This window comes from Columba livia, chromosome 1 (genome assembly GCF_036013475.1).
Source record: "Columba livia isolate bColLiv1 breed racing homer chromosome 1, bColLiv1.pat.W.v2, whole genome shotgun sequence".
NCBI classification, from domain to species: Eukaryota; Metazoa; Chordata; class Aves; order Columbiformes; family Columbidae; genus Columba; species Columba livia.
Genome location: NC_088602.1, coordinates 101,697,903 through 101,716,713, shown reverse-complemented (window position 1 = coordinate 101,716,713; position 18,811 = coordinate 101,697,903). Strand labels below are relative to the sequence as shown.

Sequence of the window (18,811 nt, the reverse complement as noted above, 5' to 3'; positions counted from 1 at the left end):
TAACCAGTATGGGCCTACACCCAACCTCCTTCTGCTCTCTCCAAGCTGTTACACTTGTGAAGTTCACCATCCTGGCTGATCTTGCTGGGCTGTCATGGCCTCACCAAACATGCATGGTCCTGATGTTGCAACGGCAACCATCTACATCCAGCAACTGTCCAAGCGCTTAGTTGTCACACCTGCGGTCAAGCAGAATACACCATCCAGCTCTGTGGAGAGCGATGGCCAGGTCCACAGAGCCTGAGGGCTGTGTTTCGCTGGGACTGTGCAATATCCTGCTGTTATTCTTTCAGAAAGGTCTTGCTGTGCCCAGAGAGAGGCTATTTCCTCGCCAGGAAACCTCCTGTTTTCTCCCATAATTTTCAACAGTCCATAAAAGACTGCTGTGGGTTCTGTGTGCATTTCTTTGATGACGGAGTCAGCATGCATCGTACCCTGGATGTTGCCACCTACACTACAAAAGATCTAGCAAAGCAGTGTTGATATGGCCTACATAGGGAGCAGCTTGTCCAACATAATGATCTTTTTGGAGTCTGCATCACAAGTAAGTATCTCTGTTGCACCAGAAGGCTTCAAGCTAAAATCACGTAAGGCTCAGAGTCTGCTGCCAGAGGCATAATGCACATGTGAGCATAAGCAAACATTCAAAGAAAGCGCAATGAGCAACTTGGGAAATGTGTAAATAATCTTCCCTCATGTATACATCAATTTGCTTTGCAAAAGGAAAGCAAAACAGTTTATTTCCACCTATTTATTGGCCCACTATGATGAGGCAAACACAGAACACATGTATTTTTTGGGGTATGATGATCTTTACATACATATATATATATATATATGCATATATATATATGTATATGGTGGTATTTTTCTTCATTCTTGCCACTTACTGTTGTTGGAACTTAGGAAGCAGTGATGGAACTGGAAATCAAAATGACTCTGAATATTGTCTTGCTCTTTAATGTGGAGAGTCTGCTACTAGATCACCATTGTCCCAGGTTAGTTCCTTGTAGAATCTGCAGAGGAGTTGGGAAATAACAGTTCCTGACATACATTTTCTAATGAAATATTATTCTTTAATATACAAATGTTTTTCTTTTTCGGTTGTTAACAAAATGAGTAAAATGGAGGCACGGACACTGCATGTGTAGCTAAGGAGTGATGGATGGCAGGTATCACCTGGGCAGCATCCAGTAGTTTTAATTCCCTCCCAGTGTGTGGCAGGACGGTAATGTGGGCATGCAGCTGGATGTTGGACCTGCTAATCTTTTATCTGTTATGTAGTTCAGCCTGTCAGCTACAACTCATGTATTTCATCATTATGGCTGCAAGAACACTTATCATAGGAACAGGGTTGACAAAACTGAAATCATTAATAAAAAGACATCACCCTTTCCAATGGTAACAGTTACACCATCTAAGTACAGCTGGGCCAAGGGGGATAGATTAAATCCAGCAGTCAACGCAGCTTTCAGAACAACCGCAAGAGTTCTCATTTCAATTTGTTCTTACCATTACTTCAGCTCTATAATGTTTTCTTCTTCATCCACTACCCCTTTTGCTATTAACTGTTATATTACAACAGTTGTAGGTATTTCTGGTGAGGAAACTGGCAGCTACGTTCTCACTCTGCAAATGTTTTTATGCATGGAGTCAACATTAGCAAATACAGAGTCCAACTCTACTTTCTGCACTAATCAAAATAGTAGAGTGCTAATGGGAGGATTGGCTGAAGAAGAGTATAAACCACACCAAGATGGGTTTACAGTAAACTCCATATTCATGAGATGACTATTTCTCTACTACATCTCTGCTCACTAATATCTCTGGCACTGAATATCTCTGAAATCAGCACTAGTATTAAATAACTGTCGTGTGATTTGCTTTACTCATTTGAGAACAGTGTTCTCACATATTTCGATGTTCAGAAAAAAAAAAGTGTCTATACTTACTCCTAATAACCATCATACACATAGACTTAATTTATGTTTATTAGTTGCCATAAAATTAATGGACGTGCCTAAGTTTGTGAAAATCCTTGTAGTATCCAATCCAGAGTAATAACAAAACAAAGAAGAAAGAGACAAAGAAAAAATCCACCACAAATGCACTCCAAGATTACTCTATTGATTTACTAGAATTATAACTTAAAATACTTATTGATGGGAAATTCTAAAATTGTACTGGTTTTATCCTGAACTAAAAAATGCAACTCTATAAATATTTCATGCAATGGAAAGTTTAAAGTGTATTAGTATGAAAGCACTGTAGTGACATTACCAAAACGTTTTTCTTAGCTACTATTCAGATATATTTCCTAGTGACAAAACATTACAAAATAATATACCAAAGGAAACATTTTAGCAATACCAGAATGAAATATTTTGACATTATTGGGCTGAAAAGAGTTTTGAATAAGAAAGTAAAAAACAATTATTCTGAAACTCATTATATCCTTAAATCTCCTCTGACAAAGCACTTCCATTTACACAAAACAATATTTTCTGTTATGAAATTGTTCTATCGTTGTAATTTTCCTCCACCAAACAAGTCCTAGGAATTATTTACTTATTTTTTAAAATATAATGAAAATCGTACATGTGGGCCTGAAAGTAATACAGCTTTGAAGTTAAAGCGAATGTCTCTTTCCAAGGAATACAAATAAAAACATACCACTTTTTCCCTCTTTCTCCCCCTCTGTGCTCCATGCTTTCACGAGCTCATACTTAGCTCATTTTCTGATCCACATTCTCTCTAACACAATGGCCATAAACGTATCTGCAGCCAAACGAATGGCCGTGACAAATGCTATCCCACAGGCCACCTGCTTTCTGTGTCAGGGAGAGCACCGGGCACCTTCCCCTCTTTGCTGGCAACCCGGTGCCTCAGCACCCCACTCACCTCTCTCCTCAAAGCTGCCTCAGTGAGGAGGGAGGTGTGTGCAGACCCACCAGACAGAAGGGCAAAGGAGTCTACAGTCTTCATGTTAATATGCCAAAATTACTCACTAATTGTCTGTATATGCATAAAGACACCTCAGAGATCTAGGGGGCCATTTAGAGAACTGATGTGTGGAGCATCATTTTTGTTCATAATGAGAATTTAAGTCTTCAACCTCAGTTTCTGACAGAGAAACAATCAATGAAAGAAAAAAACCCCTTCACATTTCTTACATTCAGACTGATGTATTTTTGGACACATAAATGTTTTTAAAGGCATCCATCCACCATATCAATTAATGTCATCATCTTTGACAATAATTAAAACAAACTAGCAAACATCATTCCCTCAGGAAAGAAACAAGAAAATACAACAGAATGTAAGATGGCTAAAGTGAAGATCAGGACGTGAGACATTTCTGTGCAAAACTTAGAAATGCAGATCTCTCAAATAATTATAGACGTATCCAGGTCCATGAATTAAAATAATTAGTATGAAAGGCAGTTATTTCACAGGTTGAGCTGGCAAATAATTTCAATGTAGCAATATAAATTTTCAGGAATAAAGGACCTCTCCCAACATAAGAAATTTAAACACATTCCTAAATCTTTGTAGGGTTGAGATTCAAGGTTACAACAACATGAATACACGTTCTTATGGCCATCCCTTTTCCTCTGTAAAAGGAACATCAAAGCTGTCTAGAATAGTGGAAAAAAAAATGACATGCTTGACATGTTATTTTAATCAGAAATGTGCCCCTTACTGCTGTTCATCTGGACAGTCTTCATACAACTTGCAACACTGAGCTGGATACAGCTCCTGCCTATGTAGGGTTGACTTGCGCTGACGTCATTGCACAGGCTGTGATGCAAAGCTAAAGCAGGATGGAGCCCTCACCTCTCACGTCAGCTTTCAGTGTACACCTCTTCCTGGACACAAGAGAGAAACTGATCCATGGGTTAAGTGCCCTGCATCTTTGTGTCTGGCTGATGTTTGTGCTTTGCTATTTGAAGTCACAGAATCATAAAATCATTTTGGTTGGAAGAGACCCTTGAGATCATGAAGTCCAACCATAACCTAAAACTAGCACTGAAGTCTTGGAATATTGTCCTAACATGCATAAATGCTTTATTTCAACTTCGTGAGAGAAAATAATTTTAATCTAATTATGATGAAAGAACAAAATAAAATGTTATTTTTGAGGAATGAAGTGCATAGGCAATGTTTTTAACATATCGATCTCACATTTTTCTTGATTCTGAAATATTTGCTCAATATTTGAATTAATTAAGAACAGACTTAAAGTTTTCTGTCCTCAGTGGCAGAATGAGAACAGTTGCTGTGTATTTTTCTTCATTATCAAAATATGAGCGACACAAACAATATTTTTATATATATATAAAATACACACACACACACACACACACATATATATATATATATATATATATAATGACAGTGCTTGAAGTTTGCTAGCTTAAAGGTAAATTAATCCAGACAGTAGGCATTCTGTATGAAGAAAGTCAGCATTTCTCCATATGCAAATCCAGCTTAAAACTATCCATACCCTTCTCAGCCCAGTACCATGGGAGCCTCTTTGTCTGCATTTTGCAACACAGATCTTTTAGATCTAGCACAGCACCACAGCACATTGCCCCTTCTGGGCTATCTCAGGTAATCACCTGGAAAAGCTAGGGTTCTTTTCTGACATATTTTGTTTGTATCACAGCTACATAACATTAACAGCTATAACAACCTTGTCAGAATATATATATGTAAAATGCAGGCAAATTACTTTTAAAATGCAAACCTTTATTCTTGTAGTCTGATTTTTTTGTTCCAGTCCTGCATTTAATTCTGAACAGGTAGAGTCAGCTGGGCAGTTTTAATCAATAGGGCTGGAAGGGAACATAGAGCTGCACCAAAAAACAGCTTATTAGGTCCTTTGTTATTTTTGGTTACTCTCATTAGAATTTCTGCTTTATTCATTAAGGCTGTGCTTCAACAAAGCATGCAAGGTCATAGTAACAACAAACACATCTTGATTAATAAATCGTATTACAGTTAAAAATGCGCTTTACTGTTTTCCTGAATGGGTGTTTTAGTGCTATATTTTCTAATTACAAAAAAAAAATGTGAGAGAGGAAGATGCAGTCATGTAATTTCACAATTAAATTGCATAATTCAGACAGTAAAACTTAATTTAATTTATCTAGTATGCTAAATAACTTGCAGAAGTTCCTAGTGGCCTAGTCAATATTTATTAAAATTTCAGGGAAATGCTTATTACAGATGTGCAAAACTCATTACTAATGAATAAATTTTCTATTTACATAATTTATTTTAAATTCATATGATTCTTTCTCTGTAATGTCTATTCATGTAACAAATTTAAAGTTCACCTGGTTTAGAATTATCATTAGAAACAAAAGGGGAGAAAGAAAAAGGATGAGCATACATTTTTGTACTCATTTTTTTCAAATGTAACTTGAAGGACTTCTTTTCCAGTTTAGAAAATACTGTCTGCACTGAATAAACTATGACATATTTAATACTGTAGTGGATTTTAGAAACCATCTTACAAGGGAGTAATTTCAAGTCTTCTCTGGTGGGATCCATCTTGTAGCTTTAAATGAAGGGCATTTAATATTACTGGGGACAAACAGCACATTCTTGCACTTCCTTTAAGGCTCAGAACTTAAATTTTCACATCAGAAAACTACAGTGTGGCTCTGGTAACCTGAAAAAAAGGACAGAGAGCTTGACTTCTGGTTCTCACAAGTGAAAAATTAACAGTAGTACTGAAGACATAAGAATGGTCTTAGTGGTTCATAACTTCATAAAACTTTGTAGCATCCTACATCATAGTCCTCCAACAGCATGCTTCCAGCAACGACCAATAACCAATGTCTAAGTGGGATCTAAGAAATGAGGCAAACACACAGGAATCTGCTTCCTCATACTGGTAACAAGTCATGTCCATCAGGGGTCCATACTGGGACCAGTACTGTTTAATATTTTCATCAATGACATAAACATTGTGATCGAGTGCACTCTCAGCACGTTTCCGGATGACACCACGCTGAGTGGCACAGTTGACATGTCTGAGAGACAGGATGCCATCCAGAGGGACCTGAACAAGCTCAAGAAGTGGGACCATGAGAACCTCATGAGGTTCAACAAGGCCAAGTGCAAGGTCCTGCGCCTGAGTTTGGGCAACCCCTCGTATCAATACAGGCTGGGGGATGTAGGGATGGAGAGCAGCCCTGCAGAGAAGGACTGTGGGGTACTGGTGTATGAAAGACTGGACATGAGCCAGCAATGTGTGATTGCAGCCCAGAAAGCCAATCGTATCTTGGGCTGCGTCAAAAGGAGCGTGGCCAGCAGGTCAATGGAGGTGATTCTGCCCCTCTGCTCTGCTTTGGTGAGACCCCACCTAGAGTCCTGTGTCCAGCTCTGGAGCCCTCAGTACAGGACAGACATGGACCTGTTGGAGAGCAGCCAGAGGAGACCAGAAAAACAATCAGAAGGCTGGAAAAATTTTCACGCGAGGACAGGCTGAGAGAGTTGGGGTTGTCCAGCCTGGAGAAGAGAAGGCTCCGGGCAGACCTCACTGTGCCTTTTCAGTACTTAAAATGAGCCTATAAGAAAGATGGGGACAGACTTTTTAGCAAGACCTGTTGTGATAGGACAAGGGGTAATGGTTTTAAACTAATATAGGGAGATTCAGGAGAAACATGAGGAAGAAAATTTTTACAATGAGGGTGGTGAGACACTGGCACATGTTGCCCAGAAACGTGGTAGATGCCCCATCCCTGGAATCATTCCAGGCCAGGCTGGGCGGGGCTCTGAGCAACCTGATCTAGTTTAAGATGTCCTGCTCATGGCAGGGGGGTTGGACTAATGACCTTTGAAGGTCCCTTCCAAACCAAACTATTATATTATTCTATACCAGTCCAACAATCACTGGTTTGAGAACACCTAAAGCTAGAGTTTAGATTTCATTTTTGATATTTTTATTATGACTTTATCATCCAACAATCTGTTTAATCTCAGTTTCAAGTTATTAGTGTAGGTCTTTATAGCTTCGCATGACAATTAACTCTTTAGTTTCATCTGTGTACCCTCATTTGTATGTTTGGTCTGCAACTTTTCATTTGAGTTCACTTAATTCTTGAATTATGAGAAACAACAATCAGTTTCCTGTTTACCTTCTCAGTTTCACTCATGATTTTATAGTTCTGTTGAAAGCTCCTGACAGTGTTTCTTCTCTGGGCTGAAGAGTTCTTGTCACTCTAACCCTCTCTCCAGGAGTTGTTCTGTAATTTTTTTTTCATTTTTTTTTCATCACCAGTGGCCCTCTCTGTACTTTTTTTGTTATGTCCTTGCAGAGACAGGGGGACAGGATTAACAAAAACACCCAAGGTCCATGTGCTTGAAGTGCCATTATGCTTTTCAGCTTTCTTCTCTATTTTTTTCCCCAATAATTCCTAAACATATAATTTTCTCTATTGACTACTGTTGACTCCTGAACTAACATTTTCATTAGTCCAGCTGTTAGATCACTGAGATCTCTTTCCCCAGAGATAATGGACAGTTTAGAAGACCTCAATGCAAACGTAAAATTATCTTTTACATGGCTGTGATCCTTTTTTACTTTATCCACCCTTAGTCATCTATACCACTGAGTTTCAACACGCCCAGTAACTCATTAGTGAGACTTTACTAACAGTTGTATTAACAACTTTTGCAGCCCTATGTGCCTTCAGTACCATCAAAAAACATTGCCATTTCACTCTCCAGTCTTTCTCCAGATAATTTATGTATGTTCATAACAATACAGGGCCTAGTATGGATCTTTATGAGACTTCAAGAGTGAATTCCCTGTATTGATGAAACTATTTATTCCTACCCCTTCTTTCCTATTTTACAGTTTTTGTTTGCTCATGAGAAAGAAAGAATGAACAACTGGATTTCTCTGATGGGCCATTGAAAGCTTTTTGAAACATAAGGATACAATAGCAACTGATTATTGATTCTTTAAAGCATGAGCAAGACCGAAATTCTCTCTACAAAATTCACATTGATTTTTCTCAGTGATATCATATTTATCCATGTACTTACTGTATTCCATATTATATATTACAATTATTTTTCTGATCAGTAGTCCCCAGATCACTATGGGAACATATTCTAAAATTTAATATAGTATCTTTTAACATTTTCTTTTGGTACCCAGGCCATTTTAAGAAAAAGGTGAGAAACCACTGTTAGTAATGTGCTATTTTCAAATGTTCAAGACCCTGTAGAACTCTGACAACTCATTACTATGCTGTTATTTTTTTCTACATTTATTCTATGAGACAGATCCTCCAATATGTTTGCCATTAAGTTTCTGTCTTGTTCCCTTTAGAGAACAAAAATGCAAAGAACCGATTTTAACTCACTCAGCTTTTGCATAGTTGCTTTCACCTGGAGCACTCAAAATACTTCTCTAAAGAAATAAGTACAATCCTATTATACAGAAGAAGGGGAAAGGGAAAAAAAAAAAAAGGAAGAACAAAACTGAAACAAACCGCAACATCAACAAAAAACAACTGACACTGAGAGATGCATGGCTAGATTTAATAAAGGTCTGACAGCAGGACCAGGTGCATGAATACCTTGTCTCCTCTGCAGTGGTTTAGCACAAGCCATCTTTGATACTGAAGTCCCTTGCTTAGCATATTTTCAGCCTAAACTGATGTACATCCCGTCACTGGAGATAAGATCTGTCTCTCGACTCCTTTTCTTAGTGTCCTGATCACTAGGCTACACTGCCTCATATCTGAGTTTATTTTAAAAGGTCCTTTTATTGTAATTAAAAAAGATACAGGATTTACCTGGGGTTGCTCCAGATTAATAATGATAACTGAAAAAAAAAGTCTATAGTATGAGCATTCTATTGTTTCACAAATAGTTATAACCCTAAACTGGTCTATGCATTTAGTGAGATGTAAATGTTTCATGACTCCTGAAGTAACTTCTCAACTTGTATCACCAGTAAATACACAGATGACAGCAGTTCCGGAGCATTTTTTGTTATAAATTCCTGATTCCTTGTGCCCCAACATTCTTCATGTTTGTACACTAATTGATGAACATACACCCCATCATAAAACAATGCTTCCTTATTTTGTATAGATAAGATCTAGTAATTCTATAGCTGGCAAGCAGGGAAAACAGGAAAGGTTATACAGGATTAGCAGAATATGAAAGCATCCTTTTAATTATCTGCTACAGTATGTTCATCTGTTTTCATCTCTGAGTAACTTTTTTGCCATTCACGACTGATTGATCACGTAAGGACAAGGCTGGGAGATAGGACAGTCTATTCATTATCGTAAAGGTTATTATAAATGGGTGCTGTCATTAATCACACTTTCAACAGGAGAGGCATGAGATTATCTACTGCCATTCATAAAACTAGTACTCAAAGGGGCCACTGTCACAGAGGCACACAAAAAAAATCAATTTAGACAGGCAATAAGCTCTAAACAGACTGTATTCTAACCAGAATTGTTTAGTAGAGAACCAACTAGAAACAGCTCAGATACTACACAGACTCAGGGGATCCCCAAAACTTTAGAATGGTAAGTCAATATGAACATTCCCTCACAGAAAATGAGGACTCTTAAGGCTAGCCCAGAAGATATAATCACTCACCAACAAGACAAGGTTTCTCAAACTTTGAGGAACTTTCCTTTGAGGGCACTCCTGATCTAAAGAGAAGAGTCTTCACCTGGAGAACAACTACGCCAAGGAGACCAAGTCAAAGTAGGTCTCCAGGGGGCTCCATTTATACCCTAGTTGAATCTGAGCTGTGGTCATTTATGATCAGTGGTCTAGAAATGTCTCTCAACCAAGGCATTTCATTGGTCAAGGGCCCTGTCTGTTGACCAAGGCGTGTGCGCATGGCCATAGTGTTCCGTCAGTCTAGAAGTTTCTAGTGCTTGGGGAGAGGGAGGAGGTTGCCTGTGATGATCATCTAGGGAAATGCAACTCACAGCCTGCGGCACTGGACCGTCTTTATACCATTCTCATTATATAGAGACTTCATTCATTTGGGGGGTTAACAAGTGCATAGTATTAACAACAAAACTAAATGAAAGTATGTAAATTAGATATTTATTATTAAATGTTTACACAAAATAAGTATTTTATTTCCAGTATCATTTAATAACGACTGCATATGAGCACCTGAAGAAGTTACGTGAATGCAGGATAAGAATTTGGCAGTTTAAATTAAGGAGCATTTTTTACTTCAGAAGTAAGGAAGTAGAAAAATGAGTTGTTGTTCTTTTGTCAGCTGCAAAGGAGTCCCCGTGAGTCTAAACCATCACGGTTACACAGTGTCTCTTCAAACAATTTTTGGGTCACTGTGAACATCATGTATAGATTGTAGCATAGACAGCAGGATGCAAGCAATTTTTTGGCAAGGGATACCGAATTTCTTAGCCTCTACAGCCTTTGTCAAGGGAGAGTTTCTAGGACATCTTGCACAGCTAACCTCTCTAACAAGTGCTCAAAGCAGAACTTCAGGTACTTAATAAATTTTACAGCTGAAAACTGAAGAGCCCTTGGCCCTGTGCTAGTCAAGCAGTTTCTGCAGATCGCTGTCATGGACCTCAGTGTATAAATTCTTCCTGGGTTGCACTTCAAGTACAGCTCTGCAAGATTTTTCCTTTGGAGTCATAGATGATCCTCTACTATAGTTTATGTTCTATATAACATGTTAATAAAAGTGTTAAACAAGCCAGTTGTATACAATATATAAAGCAGAAAGTAAATTTATACTGATGCTCTTCTGTGCTGCTTTATAGAACTGACAGCCATGAGTCTGGTTCATAATATTTTTTTCCTTCAATGTGCGAAAATTTTTGGTCAAGGGAGCTAATATCTATTTATTTATTTATTTGCTTCATGCTTCTGGTATGTTGCATCCAGAGCAGTTTTTTAAACAATTTCAAACAGATGGGTATGATTTGGAACAGCTGGGTTTATCCTACCGATTGCACAGCTTGGAAAAATCCTTACTGGGTTGGGGTAAAATGAGTCATAGCTTCCAAAAATCATTTGTCACTGCTGTAAAACTAAAAGACAATTAGTCCTGATTGGCAGTTTCTGCTCAAAAAAGACATTTGCTTTGTGAGAGCAAGACTGCTGCAAATAAAAACATGAGCATCCATCTCAGACCTACTTTATTTACAGAAGACAGGTCTACATTTTAACAAACAGGAAATCTTTTTCTAGTCCCATAAAATTAAAAGGGCTGTCTTACAGTGATGCTGTAGGGATGCACTGTGTAACTATTCCAATACCAAAGAATAAACAATGAAAAAGAAATGAATAAGAGGTAACATTTTTAACAGTAAACCCAGGATTTACCCAAAATACCCTCTTTGTCTTCATAAACAAAAGAGTACGCTAACAAAAATTTGTTGAAGAATGGAAGCAAGCACCCTCTGTATTTCTAGACTTAAACCTATGAATTCATGTGCTCTGTGTGAGACTTACTTGATTCCTTCCACTCCTACTGGGCTGTGTCTGCTCTCAGATTGGTACCATGGAGTGACAGGCCAAACCTGCAGAGAAAGCAAATCCAGGTGAACCAGCTGGAGAGAGAGAGACTGTACTTAAGACTTGTCACAGTGGAGTTACGGTGGGAGATATCCGTGAACTAAGTTCTGCTGTTTCTTCAGAGGGTGAGTCAGGCTCACAGTTGAGACCAAGCAGAAAGGAAAAATCTCCTCTACAGATTGCCATCACTAGCAAGCTCCTGCTCTACAGAAGCCTCTACTAGTAACACAAGTTTCTGCTTCTCAGTCCAGAACAAATTTTGCTGCACTTTCTGCAGATAAATTTATTCAGTCTTTCTCCCAAATACAGCTGCAGTTCTGTCCTTGCCTTATGATTTAAGATTATAATTTTACATAAAAGGACATTTCTGGTAAAGATTTGTTATCAGCTTTTCTTCCAAATAAGAAAATGGCCCCTCACAGGGTCCCCCTCTTCTACTCTGAAGAGATTGGCCACCTATGTCATTTTTTTGTGTTAGGATCCTAACACTTTCTAACAGAATGCCATGTGACTCTTATGAATATCATTCTGAAATCTTAGTGTATTAACATAAAACAGCTTTCAAGACAGATTCTGCTTTGCCCTGTGCTGCAGAACCCTGAGGAAGAGTATCATTGCTGTGCACTGTTCTGGTTTAATACATCAGTAAATTCTTCCTCAGATCATAATGTGTGGTCACTTCAAAATATTAACAATGTCACTTAAAAATATTAACAATGTTGCTTAGTATATTTTGGTTTAGGTAATAAATAAGGTGATTGCTGAAATGGGGATTTATTATTTGATTGAGGAATCTAAAGAAATCACATTCATAAATTTGTGATTTTTTTCAGATGCAACATGTCAGCACATCAAAAGCTAAACTATGCCGCATTTCTTACCAAAATAAAAAAGGAGAGAGTCTACTGACATGTTTATACAATAAATCCACATCTTTCCATTGCTGCTTTGATTAAAAGAGCAACAGTATTTAAAGCTTACTTTAAGCTTTTTCTTAAAATTTATGGTAAATGATACTGGTCTAGATCATTCCACTGTGTAAAAAGTGATCAAAATTGTACAAGAAAAAGAAATTCTGTGGTTTTCTGAAACTAATGGGATTTTTGTTTGTTTGTTTGTTTTGATTTTTTTTTTTTCCCTCATTAAACTGGTGATTCCCATGCTGGGCTCTAGGATGTGCATTCATACATGACCTCATAGTCCACGTGAGATTTGGGCCACTCTTAAATGTATCTTGGCAGTGGAGCATGGACATCCACCAGTGACTCTCTGGGGCATGTTAGGTCAAGCATTTATTCTTTAATCAGTGCTGTTCTGGATCTTTATTGTTAAAGCCATTTAGAAAGTTTAAGATTTAAAGCTACATGTGTTTATAATGGCCTTGGCCACATGGGACCTATTAAAAAAATAATTCAGAGCTTAACCGTATTACTTTTTCAGATAATATTAAAATAATTTGCACCGGATAAAAAAGAGATGAAGTACTCTGAAATCCCCGTCAAATCACACACCGTTGCTCCCACATAGATCTCCATTTTCATGGGATACAAAAGGTGTATGAGAAATGTCACTTAGGTTTTCTTATATATGTCTCTTCGGGCTGATACGGGCTGTTGTTATGAATTATTTGTTATTTGTTGTGCACTGACAGGATGTTTCACTATTTGCAAACAAGATGGATGATTTTACCATTGTGTGACCTCGCAGCCTACTTACTAATAAGTAACACAAGGAAACAGGAACTCCAGCATAATGATGGATGTGCTTGCAGACTTAGGATACTACTGAATTATTTGTGTCATTGCTTGAAGAGGCATAGATAGTAGTTACCCAATTAGTACCAATCAGTTTCCAATTAGTACCAATTAGTAACTTGTCCAAGGTGGAAGTGGTGATCTCATATTTCTAATTTTTGTCTCAAAATTACTTCCTGGGGCAAGCTGCCACTTCAGAAGGAATTACACTTTTTAGACATTTTCTATTGGTATATCAAGAAAAAAACTGCTAAAATATCTGGCATTTTAACTCAAGGATATTGTGTTTTAAACTATCTTCATTTAAAAAAAAAATTAGCTGATTTTATTTTTCTGTAGGATGTAAACACAGCTCATCAGAATGCAGGGTTCACTGTGCTTGCTGCTAGAAAAAAAAGGCCCAAAGCAGTAATTGCTTCCCCTGCAGCTGATTTATAATGTTCGAATAAGAAAGAGTTTGAATTACTTGGGCTCTGAAAGAAGTCCTAGTTGTAGTGGATAGTATGACAAGATAAAGACCTCATAGATGAAACATCTTAATCTACTCTGTTATTAATTGTTCCACATTTTGTTATAATACAGCAGCCTCATGACTTTTTATAATGTCTTAGGTATGAGCCTAATACAAAACATTAAAAAGCTATCCAATAAATCTAAAATGTATAAACGAACATGAAATAGTTTAAAATAGCTCTTTTATATGATTTGATGCATGATCAACTACTGAAACCATGGTCACTCTCTTTCTTGCTGACCTTACAAAAGCAAAGCTATTATTTCTCTTTCAATATATTAAAAAAAAAGCTAAGTAAAATAAGATCTTTCTACAGTGATAGTTATGTGTCATTACTCACAGAACAATACAAGGTATAGTTCAACCTTTCTTTCCACTGAAGTAGCCTACGGAAATTAATGATAGTACCAGTGAGGAACAGAGGTCAAAATGTGATCAGCAGATAACAAAAATCCCACCGTGTTCCATCAGAAGAATATTTCTGAGGTCATTTTTCTTCTATTTAAAGTTGAACATAGTTTCTTCCATTGTAGATGAAGTGCAGAGATAGAAACAAATACAGTTATGATTTGGTATTATTTTTATTATTTTTTCCTAGTCTTGATATAATTGTATACAACATCTTCATAACCTAATCCTTAAAAGATTTCTTTTTTCAAAAACATCATCCTTCAACTTACTATTTTGATGGAAGTACAATTCATCAAGAGCCAGAGCACAAAGTTCCATGTATGAAGGATGAAAACTTTCAATCTAGAAGCTTGATAGTACAGTGCTGGTTCATGCAATAATTGCCTCAATATTAAATTCAGCTGACAGCATCCTATCCTATCAATATCAGATAGATATGTATTGTTTCAGAGTTGAATCAAATTAAAAAGTGAATCAAATTAAAAAGCGAAAGGTCTTCTTAGATGAAGGTAATGGCATGCATTGTGGAGCACCTTAATCTCTGTAAATTTATGCGTTTCCAGCTAATCAATTACACAATGCTTCCTTTTTTTTCTCTGACTCCTAATGACTGCCATATTAAATAAACTCTTAAATAGCTTGCTTGGATGCTCACTGGTCTCTAGCAGGCAGACTGAGTGTCTGCCAGCTCCTTTGCTATTACATCTTAAGGTCTTTAACTGTCTGAACAGCTGGATGATTGCATATAGCACTGGCAAGCAGCCACTATCCCTCCAAATCCCAATTAAAACTGCTGTCACAGAGCTAAGAAAGCACAAGCTGCAGCTTTATTTTATGCAACTGTCAATGACAGTCATTTTTTTAAATTATATAGCACTATAGTTTTTTATATGGCTCAACAAATATTTTTCTGTTTGCAACTGGTTAACAAACTGCTTACAATCTTCCTTGAAGCCTTTTTCATTTGATGTTATCTGCCAGATAATTTACATGAATATTTTTTCAGTCTATAGACTGTGTACAGCAGTTTCTTGCAACAACTCATATTTCAAACTTCAGCTACATTTATTAATTAGAATTAGAGACCACATGATTGGGTTTTGTTTCTTGGTAGGAAAAGCCTAGCTCTTAGAAGGGAAAGAGGCATCACTAGGGGATGATTCAACCACCCCTATGTTAGTATGGGATGAATCACCCTTTGAAAGTGCTTATTCACTACAGAAGCAGCCTGAATGGTTGACTAATCTCAACACCTAAATTTCAAACAGCTAAAATAAGGTGATTCTTACTCTTAATATATACTTCTGACAGTGATATACAACTGTTAATGGTAGAGCTGTTACTGGTTACTGCAGACACACTATTATATAGGATACCACTGTACCAAGTCGGATTATCAATGAGCTAATCCCTAATTTGATTAAAAAAAGAAAACAGCAATGGTCTAAAATCCTGTCTCAATCAATATAAAGATTTTAAATCACATCTAAATATGATGAACTGCGAATACGGATATATTATTTTGCTTTATCTTTATCTTTATTTTTATAAGCTCTACCTTTTTATCTGTCCTTGACACTGCATGAGTGTTAATGAAGTTTTATTTGGTGGAAAGAAATGCTACATTCTGCAGTGTAATTCTTCTCTGATATATATGTAATACTATGTATGTCTCTACGCCCAAATTACTTCCTTCAGCTACTTGTGTTGGCAAACTTTAATATTAAAGTACCTTCATATTGATAAATCCAAACTATCTTTCTTTTACTTAAGCAATTTTCTCTTTCTTTTCTGAGCAGGTAGAAGTAACTACTTATTCACACAATTTAAAATCCTTCCCGCTGCCTTTTGTGGGAGCACAGGCATTCATCTATGACACGCCACTTATCAGAAGGTCTTTAAAATCTTCGACTTCACTGCTTTCTAGTAGTGGTGTGAAAAACTCCTATAGCCTATATAACTTTTGCACTGCGTTGATGTAATGTGCTTGTCCGTGCTGGGATCTGCCATTCTGAGTCCATTCTAAGCCAACATGGACAGAATCAAGCAAGTGGTAGTGGAAGTTCTCTTCTATAAAGTCACCAGTGTGACATCACAGCCTATTGTGAGGTGAGTGTGTCATGGCCTGGGTCAAGGGACAGTAGTAGCCATTTCACGGGAATTCCAATAGCCTAAGGTAACCAGGAATGACCTTCATAAATTTTTGAGGTGCACTAGATAGCTAAACATATATCTCATTAAAAAAAAAAAGAAGGAAATACATAAATTTTGAATTCTACCTCATTGTATTACATCCCTTTTGTCTCATAAAGCACTGGGGTAAACAGTGAAACATTTCTGGAAGAAATCCAGGCATGCCTCCTACTTGTACACGGACTAAGAATATGGACACAATTTCTACTTCTCAATAATAGGTCAGTCTGATTCATTGAATGCTGCTTTTTTACCCCGTGGAGAGATCTCATTTTGATTGTCTGCTGTACTTGTTCAGGAAAAGCTCCCCTAATGGTTTCCAGTGCCAAACTGACCTTTATAATGTGTTTTTTATCCTGTCTGTCTGGTATGGTACTTACTCTCATCTGCTATATCCTTTATAGTTGTCTGTGTCATATGAGAGAAATACATTTGCTTGTCTTTGAAAATTTTCTTTTCATGTCTTTATTGAGAAACATGCCCTATGAATAAAGTAATGATTCAGTCTTTCAAGATTAGTTATAAATCCCTCATATAACAATGCATTTTCCTATAATTAACTCTGTGGCCAAGCCTTCTAAAAATACTTCAAAGGAATTTTCCGTGCTTCATGTGTGATGAGGGAATGACTCTTTGGAAGTGAAAAGTTTATCCAATATCATGTTATCTATTTTTTAATATTAGCATATTATAAGATACTTAAATAATGACAGTAATAAAAAGAAACGTGAGAGCTAAACTTTGTCATGTGAACAGACTTCAGTGAATAATCTTTCACATTCAAAAAAATAGTTTGGGTTACCATTAAGAAAGAGGAAAACAGACATTTTTCATTCTGTGGTGAAGTTTCAAGATGTCCTTAAATGCTGAACTGGAATGAAAATATCCAGTGTTAAAAAAATCCTATGATGACAACAGTAAAGAAAAAAAATATAATATTAAAAAAATTAGTTTATTTTTAATTCATTTAAATAGACATATAGTTCTATTCCATATTATCAGTATAAATAGAATTATATGATGTCATATAGAAAAACAAGGGTATAATTTACTCTATTAGATGGTAGGACGACCCTAGCAGATTCAAGCAGAGATTATCAATCCATCTAATTCCATGCCGAAACATTCTTACTTTGTGTCTGTTTAGCATTTATATTGCTTCTATTGAGAGCAGCATTTCCCAAGCAGGGATCTTACTGAGTCAAAATGTGGGAAGAAAATTCCACAAGAGCAAACCTTTAGGGAGAATTTTTATTGCACTTGTTTCCATTCAGTCTAAAACCACTATCATGAGAAACAGAAGGGATAATTCAGACCTTCATCACCAGGTAAAAAAAGAGAACTTGAGAAAATGAGAGACAATATGAAAAATTTATACAAGTTCTTTCAAACCTCGAGAGAGGGACAAGTATTTCAAGAATGGGTGTGGGATGCTGAGCTGAAATGCTTTCTGTTAACCAACTCTAATTTCATTTCCTACCTCGTATTGTGATCCAGGAAGTCTGTTCTCCAGCATGAGTCATTTTGTCACATTCCAGATCTGAAATGAATAAAGCTATTAACATTTATGGTGTGCTGTAGTTTTGCCATGTCTTGCAAATGTGTTTTTTTCATCTGTTGTCATTGTCAAGAGTAACAGCTGACAATGTAAGAATACATGCCCTTTACCAATGTAGAGAAAAATAATAGTGCCCTTTACTCATTTAATAATAAGAGCTAATTCCAGTTTAAGGTTTTTTAAAATGTAATTTAATCAGAGCAGGAGCTCAGGAAGAGTGCTTTATTATTGACTGCTGCAGTGATGATGAGTTCCCTATGTTAACAGAGCCATTCCACAGAGATTTATGAATGAAATTTACTTCATGGGATTTTAGCTGGAAATGAGCATCAGAATCATCTGTAGTTTTTTTGATCCAGCTCATGGGAAAGCCTGCTCCAGGAAGGCATTCTAACTGGTGAAAGAAAAATATGAATTAAGCTAGCCTAACTTCTCAGAAGAAATGATCTTGGAAGGATGCATTCTTAGAAGTGGAAAACTACATGAAAAGACAAAACCAAACTCAGACATTTATGATTAAAACCAACCTTCCAGACATTCCATGCATATATATAAATACATGTATATTCAATTAACTTTTTAACAGTATTAACTTTTTACAATATTATCATTATACTATTAATAATACTAGAAAACTCAGCACTTTGGAGATATCAAGCATACCTGTATATCTGCATGAGAACTCCTGTCACAAGCCTCCATGCCCCTCCAGCCCCCAAACCAAACCAAACAAAAAAAAATTGTAATTGAACACAATACGTAAAATTAGCAGCTTGTATCTACAGTTTTTGTTTATAAAGTCCTCAAATTGTAACATTGGAG

General features: G+C 36.7%; 1 long non-coding RNA gene across 1 annotated transcript; it reads right to left on the bottom strand.

Annotated features, from left to right (window-relative positions):
* Window positions 1-748: 748 nt before the first annotated feature.
* LOC110363030 (uncharacterized) lies at window positions 749-16,300 on the bottom strand. Its single transcript, XR_002420844.2, has 4 exons — window positions 15,971-16,300; window positions 14,286-14,348; window positions 11,497-11,564; window positions 749-1,016 (listed from the first exon to the last, which is right to left on the bottom strand). It is a non-coding gene; the product is annotated as an uncharacterized LOC110363030 (long non-coding RNA).
* Window positions 16,301-18,811: the final 2,511 nt, after the last annotated feature.